This window comes from Tachypleus tridentatus, chromosome 9 (assembly GCF_004210375.1).
Source record: "Tachypleus tridentatus isolate NWPU-2018 chromosome 9, ASM421037v1, whole genome shotgun sequence".
In the NCBI taxonomy this organism is placed as follows: domain Eukaryota; kingdom Metazoa; phylum Arthropoda; class Merostomata; order Xiphosura; family Limulidae; genus Tachypleus; species Tachypleus tridentatus.
Genome location: NC_134833.1, coordinates 153,726,038 through 153,742,757, shown reverse-complemented (window position 1 = coordinate 153,742,757; position 16,720 = coordinate 153,726,038).

The window sequence follows — 16,720 nt, the reverse complement described above, 5'->3', positions numbered from 1 at the left end:
TTCACCGTCAGAAAATAGCCTGCTTAGTTTTGCTACATTGTAGATTGTATTAACAATTGTACATTTAGAACTTATATATTTTTGGTTTATTTTATTTAGGCATTTGGTAATTGCATCATCTGCGCGATCTTTCAGTTGTGTTGCACACATATCATGTGTCTTCAATAAAAAATACTTTAAAAATGCAAGAATCCCTAAAGTGACAGTCAGTTACGTAGCATGAATTCCCATAGTGATAGTCGATACATTGTGCGTCTAGCATCAGAAGGCTACAAGCCGGTAAGAACCGGTTTGGCGAACTCGTGAAAGTTTAAGAACAGGCTTTACGAGCTGATGCGAACCGGCTGAATCCCACCATTGGCTATAACCAACCTATCGTGGAACATTTGAGACTTGAGATTGAAAATGTACATCTTAGAAGTGAAGTGTTATGATAAAAGCAGGGACACTATGGTTTACGAATCACAGCTGACGGAAAGCAAGAAAGAAACACGAGAACCAGATTTATCCCCATGTTACCGCCGTTCTTTCAGTTCTTTAAAATACGTAAGGGACTGGACATTCGCGAAATGTGCCTTTTATCGCTGGTTATGCACGACCTTGGACGTCAGATTCAATCCAGAACTCTTCCTTCCTCACTGTTGTTTATAAACCACGTAATGTTATAAAATCTGTGAATACTAAGATATGACGCCGCATATATAACAATTTACACAGCTACTGTTTTGTCAATTCTGAGATTAATACCACATTATATCGTTTGTAAAAGATATCAACATTTGTATACCCTTGCAGTATGCGCTACAAATTTTGAAAGACACTTCATAACACCCTCATGGCTGAAGGGGCGAGCATGTTGGGTGAAACGGAGAGTCGAGCACCCTAACCATCAGGCTACGCCAAACTAGACGAAGAACATAGCGTTTAAAATACAATAGGCCTAACACTAATGTCTTATAACAATTAGGCACGACGTAGCCAGGTGATCAATGTACTCGACTCGTAATCTGAGAGTGGCGAGTTCGATTCTTCCTCACACCAAACATGCTCGCTTTTTCAGCCGTGGGAGCGTTATAAGTTACGGTCAATCCCACTATTCGTTGGTAAAAGTAGCCCAAGAGTTGTCGGTTGGTAGTGATAACTAGCTGCCTTCCGTCTAGTCTTTCACTGTTAAATTAGGGATGGATAGCGCAGATAACCCTCGAGTAGCTTTGCGCGAAAATTCAAAACAAACCAAAATTCTCTTATCTAAATATCCTGGTATTCTAAGTCTGTTATTTTTATATAGCGCTGTTTCCGATAAAAAAACAATTGTATTTGTTTCTTTGACGATGTCTTCAATGCCATATTTCTTGGAAGAACGTGCATCTTGAAGGTGACATGTTGAAGTATAAATTTCCATTGAATGAATTGTCTTGTAAGGTATGAAATTAATTCTAGAGGTAGTGGTGAGACTTGTTGTTGTTGTTTCTTTCTTTTACGACTGTTCTGAATGTCTGAAAGTAATCTTTTGATTTAATGGCCTTGGTTATTTCTCTATAAAATCAGTGGAAATATTTTTGCAAATATCGATTAAGGAATTTTGTTTGTTACTGTTGTCAGGTTCTGTTGTGTTTCAGCTTGTGTTTCGTTTATCATCTATTATTGTACTTGTTTTGGTTGGTGGTGCATTCTGGTTGGTATGTGGTTCACTTGTTCGTTTTTCTAAATAGTTTACTTTTTGTAATTTTCATGATTCATTAATTTATCTTTTTCATATTTGTTTTTGAAAATTAAATAAAATCGATTTATTAGAAGAACAGATAAAGTGCTCGAAATGTATGAAACAAAATAAATATTTACGATATATTTACCTGCTTCGTTAAAATATATTGAAACTTCTAACATTCATTCCCTAAAAGTTTGTTTGTTTTTTGGAATTTCGCATAAAGCTACATTCCCTAAAAAAGAGAAATTATATGTTGAAAAGTTAACTTAATTTTAGTTTTTAAATGCTAATATAATTTTATTCTTTATTTCATTAACCCTAAAGCTGCACAAAGGGTTACCTATGATAGCTCATGCAAAAATCTAACTTCGAATTACGCCATTATAAGCCCTTAAACTTACCTCTGAGCGACTGGAATGCAACAAAATTTTAGAAATATTTTTCATTTGATTTTTCTAAATTTTACAAGTAAAGTTACATAAAATTTAGTTGCGTACAGCTGTCCCTAGTTTCAACGTACAGACAGAAATAGAACAATCACTCAACTGTACCTACCCAGTACTAACTAATGTTTAATTTGATTAAGTAATGGAATTTGACAGTAACTCTAATCGGTCTCAAAGGTCGCATTCTTAAAAATGTTTAATTTAACGTCTAGGTTTTAATGCCCTTTCGAAAACAGCTTATATATATGACTTTCCGTAAAAAATAAAGTTAGCTGATGTACAAAGAGAATACCTATTTTGAGTGATTTTAGAAATAGCAGAGTGAATCTGTGTTAGTTATTGCACTGCTTTGTACAACTTAAATCGATTGATTGTGAGTTGTTAGAAAGTTAACGTTATTTGTGAACGTGGACCTACAGTAAAGAGCAAAATTATATAGTGTTACGGAGGAAATAAACCAATTTATGACTGTCACTGGATTGGACGTTGACTTATTTACACTATGAAATTTTAAAAACCGAAAATAAAAAAACTCCATTGCCACAATTTGTCAAAAGTTAGATTTATTTTGGCGAAAACTGAAGATAACTTGTAATGTACTTGACACAGAATTTCAACTCGAGATAAAGTAGTGATATTTATGAATTGCTTAAGATAAATTATTGTTAAGATAAGATGAGGGAAAAAGGAGTTCGAAAAGTGGAATATCTGGACAGAAAATTCAAATAAGAAAAACAAAACAAAAAACAGCAAGTCAAAAAATGGAAGGAAACCAAGAAGGAATTAATAAAAAAAATCAAAGATGGTCAGAAAGAATGTGACAAGAATTTAAGAGAAAAGTTAAAGTAAGTAAAACACAACTACTGAAGATACTCAATATATAAGAAAGAATTGAATTCCAAAATAAGTCTAATTGAAGACTAGATTGGAACATCTGCTGAAGATACACAGAGATTACAACAATAAGATTGAATACTAGATTGAAACAACTACTGTAGATACACATTGGTTACAGCAGTAAGATTCAAGATTAGATTGAAACAACAACTGAAGATACTCAAAGGTTACAACAATAAGATTGAAGAAGTGTAGAAAGGCTGTAAGGACAAAATTGAAAAAGTACAAAAAGTTTTGAGAAAGTCGAGAGTAAAGTAGAAACGAGCAGTGGTGAGACAGAATAAAGCATCTGGAAAATAGATTATTGAATGCAAGGATTAAACCAGATTTACCTGTTTCTGTATTGGCACAAGTGTTTCAACATAAAGCGTCTTTGATTACAAGATATGGAGCAGAAGGGCTTAATTAGTCTACACTTTTATCACTACTGCCACACCATATGTTACCGAAGTATCTTCGAGGTCTTCTCCAACCATATTACTACTACTGTTTAGTTGGACAATTCAACATAGGCCAGTCGAGAAACCAGCAGACTGTAATGGGAAGTTACCATGAAATATGTATCAAGCTTGTTACATATTATAATTTATCTCGGACGAGTCTCCGATTTATTGTATTATGTACGTTATGTATTACGATTTATCAAATTAATGGTATTTGCCAACAAGAATGATTCACGCAATTTTCATTTTTTCACACAAACAAAAAACAACAAAATTTGAAATAACGGTTATTATGAATAGTTATTAAAATAACGGCTTATGTACAATTAGTTAACAAACATACAAAGAATAACAATTCTTATATCTGGTTTAGAACTGAATATTTATAAAATAAACCAAGTCTACGACGAATGAATTAATTCTGAGTTGATGTTGTTGCACCTCGCTTATCGCTAGCTAGCTTGGTTCTTGTTTGGCCTCACACACCCCATAATCTAACTTTTACCAATGATGACATTTAATTTCCTCATAGAAATAATAACATCCTAAGTAATTCACTGAAGTTCAACAGTTTTTAATGATCGAAGTATGTGTTTTCCTATTAATAAACGTTACTCACAATTATAGCTTTCGAGACCTATATAGGACTACAGCTGACGAATAATGTTCTCCTTCTGTCTCTCGCTTAACTCCTTTTATAAGAATCGCGTGATTTTTTCGAAGTTTCAACAATGTTCTAGCGCGTTTTCGTCAAACAAATGTTGTTGATTCTTACTTTCAAGAATCTTCTACAAATTACGAAAACAGGCGGGACTTACACAATATACAGTAAAAAATATACGTTATATCAAAAAAACTATACTGGAGAAAGTATAGGTATTAAAATAAACATATAACAATAAATCCATTACACAGGATACAAAGGAAAGAAAGGACCTCAGCTGAGCTTGAAAAAAGATATGAAAAGGTTTGCATAGTCATCTTGCCCAAATTTTCCTTGTGAAATGATGAATTTTTCGGCATACGACTAGTTTATAGATGCCATGAAAGACGAGAGTATGAGAATTAGGTTGAAACAAAATACGTGTACTTACTTAAAAAAAACTGTACAATTGAGGATGGAACTAGAATTAATCAAGATTGCAGATGAACTAATAAAGACATTGTCTAAAAGTTATGGGATTATTAAATCATGCGGTGTGTCTCAGAACAGCTGGTATGGGTATTAACACTTTTGTTGATAAGCAGAGAACAACGTTTCGACCTTCCTAAGCCATCTTCAGGTTGACTAAAAGGAATTTCCTGAGCACAAACTAAGAAGTTATTTAAAGCTAGTCTAATTTCGTTTTGCGAAACATTGTTCCATGTTTGTCAATAAGAGTGTTAATATACATACCAGCCGTTCTGAGACACATTTTTATTTCAAGGGGGTTTCTCGTAATCAAGAGTTAAGTCATGCAATTTTGAAACACAATTTCCCACCAACAGTCTAGAAGAACTGAAATAATTCATCAGACAGCTATTTAAATAGAATAGGGGAAATAAACATCAAAATAATAAATGTTTAAGGTGTAACCTTAAGGGACATATTACCACAAACTGTAGGCCGAAGTCTTTGTGGAATAACAACTCTCAAAGCATATAGTTGAGAGAAACATGGCCACAACAGCTGGGAAGTTTGAAATTACTTTTACTCTAGGAGACTTCTATAACATCTCATGACATCTGGTTAACTTAGACCGAGGAAGATTTCATATTTAGAACAAACTTCTCACAGAAACATGGATGCAGAATTAAACTAGCTTTAAATGACTTCTTAGTTTGTATCCAGGAAATTCAGTTTAGTCTTACACTGCTAAATTAGGGACGGCTAGCGCAGATAGTCCTCGAGTAGCTTTGCGCGAAATTCAAAGCACACAATACAGATTCTATATATCATAAGTATAGTCTTAACTTGAAACGTCAAAGTCTTAAAGTTCACTTTAACAGAGATTAAGTTCAGCTTTCTTTGCAGGTCATATGGGGCCGGGGATCTAAGTTCAAGTTTCTAGTTCTATTGCTGTCAAGTATGACCTTTTTTCGAAAATTAATTACAAGAAAAAAACGTTACTCTCTGTTTAGCTACTTTTCTTGATTCAACAATTTTCTATCGTTAACGTTTCACAAATAACGTGAACAAATTTTTAACAAAACAAAACTAACAGAATCCAAGACATTTCTTCCTTCAGTTTGATTAACACCATTCATTTACACATGATAGGATCTGCTATAAAAATTAGTCCTATGAACTTGTTTTTCATTTATAAACTAAAAAAAAAGTAAATTACTCAAATACTTCCGGGTTAAAAAGTTTGAAATGTTTTAATTATGTTTAGTTAAAAATAGGCCATTAGAGGGCAAAGACAAGCTGAACGTTCACTTTATTTTTTCTGATCACTAGTTTAATGGATACATAATATATGTATACACCCACATACATTGGTGACCTATGAGATATAGGTAAGTTTTAAAATGATAAACAAGCTCTACTCGTTCATAAGTTGAGAACATTAATTTCTTCCAGTTGAAAGGAACGCATTTTTTAGTGTTACGCATTACGTTATACAAAAGCCTACTAAAACTCTGGCTGGTGAGTAGATAAAAACAATTAATATATGTTTTAAAATTGAATTACAACTAATTTCTTGTAGAATGCAACTCTGAATTAATTCACTCCTGATCATCAGTAAGATTTTACGTTGCGGATCGAAGACTTCTGCAACTGTATTATTATTATATTTCTTGTAATATCAATCATGAACTGCAGCGTGGCTTAGTATAGTGGCGTAAGGTGCTCTCCGCAAGTTGGGGCCTTTGTTTGTTTGTTTGTTTGTTTGTTTGTTTCGCACAAAGCTACTCGAGGGCTATCTGTGCTAGCCGTCCCTAATTTAGCAGTGTAAGACTAGAGGGAAGGCAGCTAGTCATCACCACCCACCGCCAACTCTTGGGCTACTCTTTTACCAACGAAAAGTGGGATTGACCGTCACATTATAACGCCCCCACGGGTGGGAGGGCGAGCATGTTTGGCGCGACGGGAATGCGAACCCGCAACCCTCAGATTACGAAGTACACGCCTTAACGCGCTAGGCCATACCGGGCCCAGTTGGGGCCTGACTAACTTAAGAATTGCCGATAAGGAAAGAGACGTGTGCAAGTTAATTTGTTTGAACCAAACGGCAGTTGCACTATTTTATGCTAGTGATATCAGTCAACCAGAATCATAATTAGAATTAGAAGGAAATCTGTGTAAGGGACACATCTTTCAGACTAACGCTGCTAGCTTAGCACTCAGTGTACTGGACTAAAGAATCGAGGATTTCAGTTAAAAACGTGATGTCATTCAATACTCTCCGGGTTTTTCATCTGTGGACGCACTGTAAAAGAAAAAATGAGTCTATTGTTCATTCATCAAAGGGAAAGATTCTTAACATGGCCGTTTAAATCACTGTCTGCATAATCACTAATTAGCTTTAGAATGTACACCATTCACCCATTTTCTTGTTTTACGTCTGAAGGAGAAACCATATCTCTGCAATTTTTGAAGTGAGCGCTAGTTGGTATAAACTTCGATATTCTACGTCCTCCCCCGCAAAAAAAAAATAATTAAGTTGGTGTATATGTATGTGTCAAGATAATTAGTATTTAAATATATGTGTATGTAAAAATATGAAGGCATAATTCATTTAACGAATTATTTCTTAGATATTTATCTCACATTTGGAAGGTTTTTTGTTGTTTTATCTCTTCCATTAAAATGGCTCAGCGGTTAGCAAGCCTGAAGGCTTACGACACAAAAAATTGGGTTTCGATGCTCGTTGGAGACAGAACAGGTATAGCAGTGCGTAGTTTTGTGCTTAACAATTACTAATCATCTTTCTAATCAATTTTTACGAACGAATAGTTTATAATTCTCTTATATATTATGAAGAAAACGAACGGCAGTAACACAATTAATTATTCATTAATGAAATCAAGTCAACGTTTAATAATACCCAATAACTATTTAAAATGGGATTATTTCCGGCATAAAATAGAAAAGTAGTTCTACTTAACAACTTCACTGTATCAAGACAAAATTAAATGCTAAGGTTTGCAGGTTGTGCTAAAAAATAACATATTTTCCCCCGTTGAATCAAGTATTTAGTTACATTAGTAGGTAAGCTAAAGTTAAGATCTTTATTTATTATTTCTCGTATTGGCTAGATGGGTTAAGGCATACGAGTTGTAATCTGAGGGTCGCGGTTTCGCATCTCCGTCGCACCAAATATGCTTGCTTTTTCAGCCGTGGGGGCGTTATAATGTTACAGTCAATCCCACTGTTCGTTAATAAAAGAGTAGCCCAAGAGTTGGCGGTGGGTGGTGATGACTAGCTGCTTTCCCTCTGGTCTTACTCTGCTAAATTAGGGACGGCTAGCGCAGATAGCCCTCGAGTTGCTTTGCGCGAAATTCAAAAACAAACAAACAAATTTCTCTGTGTTTATTTATTTTGTAATTAATATTTATTCTAGTTTGTCCATGTTATTTTGTATACATCTTTCTTTTTCTATTAAATCTCTTTTTGTCTTCGGATATAAATTTCACTGATCTTCTTCATCGGTCTAAAAATGGGAAACGTATTTAATTTGTTTGTTATATACTGTTATAAACCAGGTATAAAAGGAAATACAAGTCTTTCTTACTCTTTTCAGCAAATAGTTTTAACATAATATTTTTATCCTGAGAGATTTCTTTGAGAGATATAAAATACTAATAGCTGGCTCGAAAATAATACTAAAACATCAAATATCTGTTTTGCAGTAAAAGTTACAATGGTCAACGTTCCATCAGTTTGCTCGGTTGTTACGTTGATTGGTGTGTTGTTAACATTATTCAACATTCTGATGGTAGTGACATCTGCCAGAACAAACAGAGAGGTTTTGGAACAAGAATCCAATCAGAATGATAATTCAGTTTCAGCGTACCAATCAGGACATCGACAACTATCAGCGGACTGTGAGATAGGTTCGTCAGTTCGGGACTTATGTGAACGGTGTGGCATTTACTTTAAAGATATTAGAGCATTTGATTTCTGTTGCCATAACATCAGAAATGTTCGGGCTCATTGTCAGCACATTTTGGTTAACTACAAGCTTGGAGAAAATGATTGACAAGGAAAAGAAAGAGATACTTAAAACTGTCAAATAACTCGGAAAACGCATATACCAGCTTCTGTGGAGCGCTTTAGGCCTAAGTTAGGTTTTAATAACATAGCTTTGAGGTACAGTTAAACCTACAAGGTGCGAAATCAAAATCGTTAAATTTTATCGTTTGTTATTAAAAAAGTAGTTTCTATAAACAAGTAGAAATTGGAAGTTTCTGACTTAGTTTTGTAGTTATATGTTACCATATATTCCAATTAATACAGTAGGAATGTTACGAAAAAATGTGAAAAGCGTCAAATATTTTGAAAAACGAACTAAAAATATGAGAGTCATAACAATATTTATGTGTAAAATAATTTTCTTTACCTAAAATAGTCATTTTTTATTCAACATTTTTATTAAACTGTACTTTATACTATAATCCTACAGCGTAATAAGTTTTCATTTTTTATGTAAAAAAAAGTTTAATGCCATTTTTGGTAAATATTTTTTCTTATATTGCTGTTGGTTTTGGTTTCATCATGCCCACTCTACTATTTGTTTCAAACATCAAATAAATTATGAAAAATATAAATTGGCATAACGGATTGTCATAAAAAATACAGTATTCTTTGATGTCAATATAAAAACAGTCAAATAATCACCATAGAACGATCTAACAAAATACCATCTTACTATAGTAATGCATTCGTATTTCTAATGGTAAGTTTTCGAATTATTTTCTATTATCGTTCACTACAATCTGATCATGATCATCACGTCTGACGGCGGATGGGTAACTTCTCTTTTAGCCTGACGATGAACATTTCAATTAAAAAAAAAAAAAAAGATAGATTTTCCTTTGAATTTTCACTTGGATCTCCAAGTATGTTAAAAAAGAGTACTGGGTAAGTGTGAAATATGTTATCATAGATATCCCATAATAGACAAGATAAAATGTTCGCTTTCTCTATACTTTTTCAGATGTCCGTGATGACTAGAAATCCACTTGAAGAAAAAATGTATAACGGTTGTTATGGATACTAGAACTTTAATTAATTAAAGTACAGAACAAGGTTTCTACCTTTTTAACCCAGAGATGACCTACTAAGGTTGAAACGTTGTTCTGTGCTTCAGTTAAAGTTCTGACAAACATACCCGCCGTTTTGATAATACATTTTTACAAATGTGTGTTTGTCAGGCGCTCTCTTTATGTGTTATTTCTCTTACTTACAACCCAGTTCCTATATAGAAACATAACACAGCGGATAGCAACAAAATGGTGTTCCGACAAAAATAAACTTCAACTTAAGTGACTTGTACTTTGGACACAACACATTACAATGAGTAGGGTTGGTAATACACTGGTTTTGCTGGTTCTGGCTCTAGAGTTGGTCCAGGTTGGTTCCTGAACTGATAAGATAAACCCTGCTCCAACTCCAGACTGGTTCTAGCAGTTTCTGCCCCATCTCCAGAGCTGCTCCACATTTATGTTCCAGCTTCAGCTGTCCAGAGTGATAAAACTTCATGCCTAACTGGAACAGTACTGCCTAATGGCTTATGATTTTATTTAAAATTAAAAGAATCCTTTAACTGCCTTTTGAATATATTAATATCAAGCTAAATATGTTAACATTGTTCATTAATAGCAATAATTCGAATAAAAAAACAATACAAAATTAACTTTTTTTGGATCATTTTATGGTCAAGTAAAAATGAAAAACAAAAAATACAAATAAACTTTTAAAATATTTCGTGAAAACCCATATTTTTATATTCCGACATCTCACCGTTTCACTCGCCAGTGGAACATAGTATGTCTTGTGAACTTAGAACGCTAGAATCCAAGTGCCCCATTGTATAGCTTTGTGCTTAATTAAAAGCAAACAAACCCTTCCTATTTTAATATATTAAATCAAGAATGTCCTCTGTGGTGTTAATTTTCATTCCAATGTGTTTGACTGGCTATTTGAATAAAAAGAGAAAAATTTAAAATATTTTTATTTCCCAAGATAGAAATAAACTATCGTATTATGAATAACATTTTACGGACATTTTTTTATTTTTGTAAGTGAATTAAAACTAAAAATAAAATGCTTTCTTTGAACTCAACGTTTTTTGAATTACGAGAGTAATGAATGTGTGCACAAACATCTAATCAGTTATATAATACCATAGATTATAAAATCTGTCACAACAAAATTTTATATTGATGCTTTGGTTTTGAATTAGTTACTTATTAAATATATTTTATTACAATTTACAGTAAACAAGGTTCATTTCTTGAGCTCAGCATCCAGCTATACGTAGTTTTTATATTTATCGATATATTTTCCCGATACTTGTTTACATTTTTCATAAGATGGCGTCCATAGGTTATAGTGTATATTCTAAAGCTTTATAAATTAAATAGGTTGTCAAAGATTATGAAGACTGTGTTGTATTACAAAATTATGATAAAATTATAGTTACTGCCAGGTCTAGGTAGGTGCCAAACCTGTTGAAGACAAATGATATAAACAAAAATATAGGTTTTGGTTATTTGCTGGTATTTGAGTTTGGGACGAACAATATAGGAAGGAGAAATTTAGCAATGTGACAGTAGGATTTGTGCAGAGTTTCAGTTCTAATTATGTGCTTCCTAGTCCTTACTTTAATGTTTATTAAGTTTAAATAACACATTTACAGAAGAAATAGCTTATTCTGGACGTGGAAATACTCATAATAGTTACAAGGAGAATATGGCATATAAAGATGTCCAGTGTGGGACAAAGGCTTTCTCCAACGAAGAAGTCCTTACTATTGGTCGGCCTGCAACTGAAGGCTCAGGGTTCATTTTTTATGTCTGGAGCACCCAAAGCACGTGAGCAAACCATAATCCTGAGAATCAACTGTGGCAAGAGGAAATGCACGGTTGAGAGCTGTCAGAGTAGTGGAGCTGACGAGTCTGTTACTGTGTGATGGACCCTTTACAAGACTTACTATCGCCAGTCAGAGCATGCTGGCCGATCTCTGTTTAAAGTCATTGGTAACCAATGGAGCAAAGCTAGTTATGTTGATGGTGGACAGACTCAACCATTCAGGCTGTTTACCCTGCAGATGTGGCAACTGTGTTTTCTAAAAAAAACAGCTAAGGAAGTAACTTTCACATCACTGGTGACAATAATGGGATTACTCTGAACATTATATAAAATCTAGATTCAATTTCAAGATAACAATACATGCTTGAAGCAGTACTTGAAATTTAACGGAAACAATGAAACACTGAAAAGAGAATAAAAGAGACAAAAAAAAATAAAATAAGAAAGATTAAGAAGAAATGGATAGAAAATTAAATGTAGATAAATGAAAAGGAAAGAACTTAAAATGATGAAGAAGAGCGATAGAGAATTAAGGATAAATCACAAGAATGGTACACAGTGTTTACAGAAAAATAACATTTAGTTTGAAAACAGACGGTTTGAAGAGATCAAAAAAAATATAGAAAATGACATCATTGCTAAAATAAAACTATATGAACTGGACTGTCAAATGCAAAGTTTGAAGCAGTCACATGTCCCTCTTCGTCCACTAAATATTCTGTGTTTTGCTAACCTACCCGAGTTTCTTTAAATTTGAAATAACGAAACTGGATAAATATGCAAATTCTTTGTTGTGACAATCAATCAGAAAGTACAGGATGTTTATCTCCACAGTTTTTCCATCAGGATTAATATCTGTAGAAATAAAAGGCAGTACAGTAGATGTAAAATGATACTGTAAACAATACATACATTTTCTGACTTAAATTCCTCCAGAAATAAGAAATCTGCAGATTTGTTTTCTTGTAGTTATTGGTAACAGTCATGTTACTTCCACTTGAATGTGAAAGTCTACTAGATTGGAAGATAAACATTAGATGCCATTTTGTAAAGAAGTGTAGTAACTCAAACATAATTGTATACTTTGTCAAATTACAGAAATGAATAGCAAATGTTTACTGCTTGGATTTACTCAATTTCTTCATTATAATTGCACAAAGTGCTTTGGAGATCTAGCCAGAAAAGAATAATATAGGACAAAGGAGATATTACTTCCAAAGAGACGACAGAGATGCAGAAGAACAGTACAATACTAACCTTGTTTAACAAAAGTTACTCCATTGAAACTGTACTTCTGAGCAATGCTATAAATGTCTAGATAAAGCCATATCTTAATGATATCACAGATGCAAATGAAGTTTTGATTGAGAAAATGAATGTATCTAATTAGAAAATTACTAAAACTTAAAGACAACTGCTTCTGAAAAATTCACATGCATCAATGAAGATTAGACAGCAACATATGCTCGCAACAGTCAAATACAGCCCAGAGAATCTATATAATCAAATTGATCCTTCCTAACAGCACAAGAAAAGAATAGCACCTTTGAAAATTCAAAGAAAACTTCAGTCAACTACAAGGATCCTGGTCTAAACACCTACAAATTGATTGATTTTCAACCTTTCTGTCTTACTCACTTTAGATGCATTGTTGCTACTTTGTTGTGACTGCCAAGAGTGGAAGAGACATGTAATCACGGCTATCATTTCAATCAAGATGGACACCTGTCACAGGGCTTTTGAATAAAATCAGTTACCAGGCAGGCATGGGCTGCTGAGATGAAACCCCAGTAGGCCCTCACTAAGTGTCCAATATGCACCAGAAATTTTTACCAGAAAGAGAGGACACCAGAGAACAACAAAGCTGCCACAGTTCTCAAAGTCGTCTATAGAAACACAGTTAGGCACTCAATAGTGACCATAAATACCATTTGTTCTAATAGTTAATCAAAGAGCACCATTTCTCGTCGGAAAACTTCAAACACAGTCTCCACCTGCACAAATACAGTGAATTAAAACCTTAATTTTGTATCACTGATTAAGAGGACATATCTACCACAACTCTAGTTCGATAAAGTAGTTCCTACTTTGTTAACAGGGGTAGGAGGGATACACCATACATGACGACTATTTGATTCCATCAGCCAGTCCTTATTTCGTTAACAATAACAAAGGAGTTGTTTCCATAAACCAGTTCTATCAAACATTCTCGACTTTGTTAGCAGTTTTGAAGAGGATGTGTCAGTTGTAACGACCAGTTATTTCTGTAAATCAGTCCTAACTTTTCAGTAGTGATGAAAATAGGAGAAAAGCACTGTTCTTGTAATATCAGTCTGCATTATGCACCAAGGTAAAATGTTTGATGAAATTCAAAGTATCGTTTTGGAAAAGAAATATTCATTTCCAAACATAATTTATTAATAAGGCATTGGTTCTGGTTTACTTGCGTTAACATCAATTTTAAGTCCAATGGCACATGTCGAATATTTACCTAGAATCTGAAAACAAGTGTTATTGTCATATCTGTATACTGGCATATAAACAAGATATAATAACATTTTCATCTATCAAACCATCATTCATGTCGACCTCCTATGTTAAATGGAAATTTCCCAGAAAATAAATGGAAAACATTAATGGTCTTCTCGTCATAAATTAATTGTAGAACACGTGAAGTGATTTATAATAATATACAAGAATTGTAAGAGAAGCATGTATGCGTGTTTTCTTATAAAAACACATTGGGCTATCTGCTAAGTCCACTGAGGGGAATCGAAATCCTGATTTTAGCATTTGTAATTCCGTAGACGTAAGAAGACAGACTTGGTGAAAAACAAACAATCAGTCTAACAAGACGACTGACTGTGTATGAGTTACATCAACCTTCAAGATTTTGTCACTACAGAAATGAACTTTCGAAGAAGCAAAGACAAGAACAAATAGTCCAACCGAATTAATATACTTCAGTAACAGTTATCTGGAATTTTGGAAATTGCTAATCAGAAAAATAAAACAAAATTTTGTCACCAGTGGCACTAAATGAAATACTTAATATTACAGATTATGTAATATTACCTAAATTTTCACAAAATTCTGGTTTATTTGTGCTAATGGATGACAACTTGACGGAGAAATAACAGCTTGTTGCATCTCTAAGTTTATCGACTGTAAATTAAACGTGTTTGAAGGCTTCGCTGGTATGTAATAAATAGACGTGACAATATTGGATCTCAAACAATTTCTAAAGTTTCAGAAGACGGCTTAGAGGTTTATAAAGCAGATTCATGTTCGTATCAGAAGCACGAAGTTATAAAGTAGAATCATATCTGTCTAGAATAGTAATGTTTCCTGTTTCAAAATACAGTAAAGTATAATTATGTCAAAGTATTTCTCCATTATTTCTAGTCTCTTAAACATAGTACAGCAGATTCTTCCTGTTTCAAAAGTTAATAGTTAACTTAGCTGCTAAGCCTACTTCTAGTCAGCTTCTTTCGGTATATTCAATAACTACTTGCTGAAGTCGAACGTGGTCTAGTAGTTGGCTTGCTCAGTCCGTAAACCCGTACAAACGCACTCCTGACTTTGGGGTCGTGGGAAGACGTCATCACAGTAATAATCAAATCACGCTGTATTATGTCACACTAAGGTTAGCAATGAGTTCTAGTAATTGCCTTTGTTTCGGTCTCTCAGCTCAAAATTAAGAACATATATATACGCATATAGCCCTTTGAAATACCTTGCGTGAAAATTCTGAACTAAATAAAACACAAACAATATTCACTACCGACCACAGCAACATTGAAACCTCTAATGTGATGAAATTTACTGGGGGAAAATTAATATAAAACAAAAGAAAGTTCGTTTGTTTTTAAACTAAAACTCTTTGAAGGGAAAAATGTAGTTCTGGTCCAAATGTTTATGATTTTGTATTTAGTTTGTCCATTTGTTTTTTGCGTAAAACTACACAATGCTCGTGCTCGTTTTAGTGCGGGAATCGAACCCCAATTATAATTATACGAATACACAGATTTACCCCTTACTCACTGCTAGGACGTTTATTTTTATCTCAAATGCTATGAATATTTGATTAAAGATTCACTATATTTGAATAAAAAGAACGTTATAATTATTACGTTTGTTTAATATTATGTAGTTAAATAACCATGCCACAATGAAACACAAAATCAACACTCATAGCAGACTAATTAGACCCATCACAAAAGTATATTTTCTGTTTATGTATATATAAAGACACGCTACTGCCATATTTTAGTGACCAGCTCATGTGTTTCAACTTTTCCAAATGTTCAAAGTCAGCTAACATAGATTGTGAGTAAGTAATACTAAGATTGGTGGTATATTAATGTCAGAATATTGGAACAGGGTATGTTTCGCATACTCATGTGAATGCAGGCCTATTCAATTTCTAATTGTTCCGTTTGATAGTTTTTTGAATTTCGCGCAAAACTGCTCGAGATCTCTTAGCCGTCCCTAATTTTAGTAGTGCAAGACTAGAGGGAGGCAGCTAGTTACCACCACGCACCGCCAACTCTTGGGCTATTCTTTTACCAACGAATAGTGGGATTGACAATCACATTATAACGCCCACGGCTGAAAGGACGAGCATGTTTGCTACAGGGAATTCGAACCCGCATTGGCCTTAATCCACCTGGCCATGCTGGGCCGTTAATCATTCGCGTTTATTTAATACACTTTCATAGTTACGTATTTCATTAGTTTCTTTTTTCTTTAATTCAGTTAAAACCACCAACTTTACTGTTAAGTTTCTTCGCAATAATATATAGTATAGGGTATGTCGAAGAAAATATAAAACACTCGTGATGATAACGGTTAGTCTGTGAAAACTTTAATTTTATATATTAAAGTTTTCATAAAAATTTATTATATATTAAATACATGAGCAGACTTGAGATATACAGATTCACAGGCTCGGCATGACCAAGCGTGTTAAGGCGTTCGACCAGCAATCCGAGGGTCGCGGTTCGAATCCCGGTCGCACCAAACATGCGTTTTCAGCCGTGGGGGCGTTATAATGTGACGGTCAATCCCACTATTCGTTGGTAAAAGAGTAGTAGAGTTGGCGGTGGGTGGTGATGACTAGCTGCCTTCCCTCTAGTCTTACGGCAAATTAGGGACGGCTAGCGCAGATGATCCTCGAAGGTAACTTTTGCGCGAAATTAAAAAA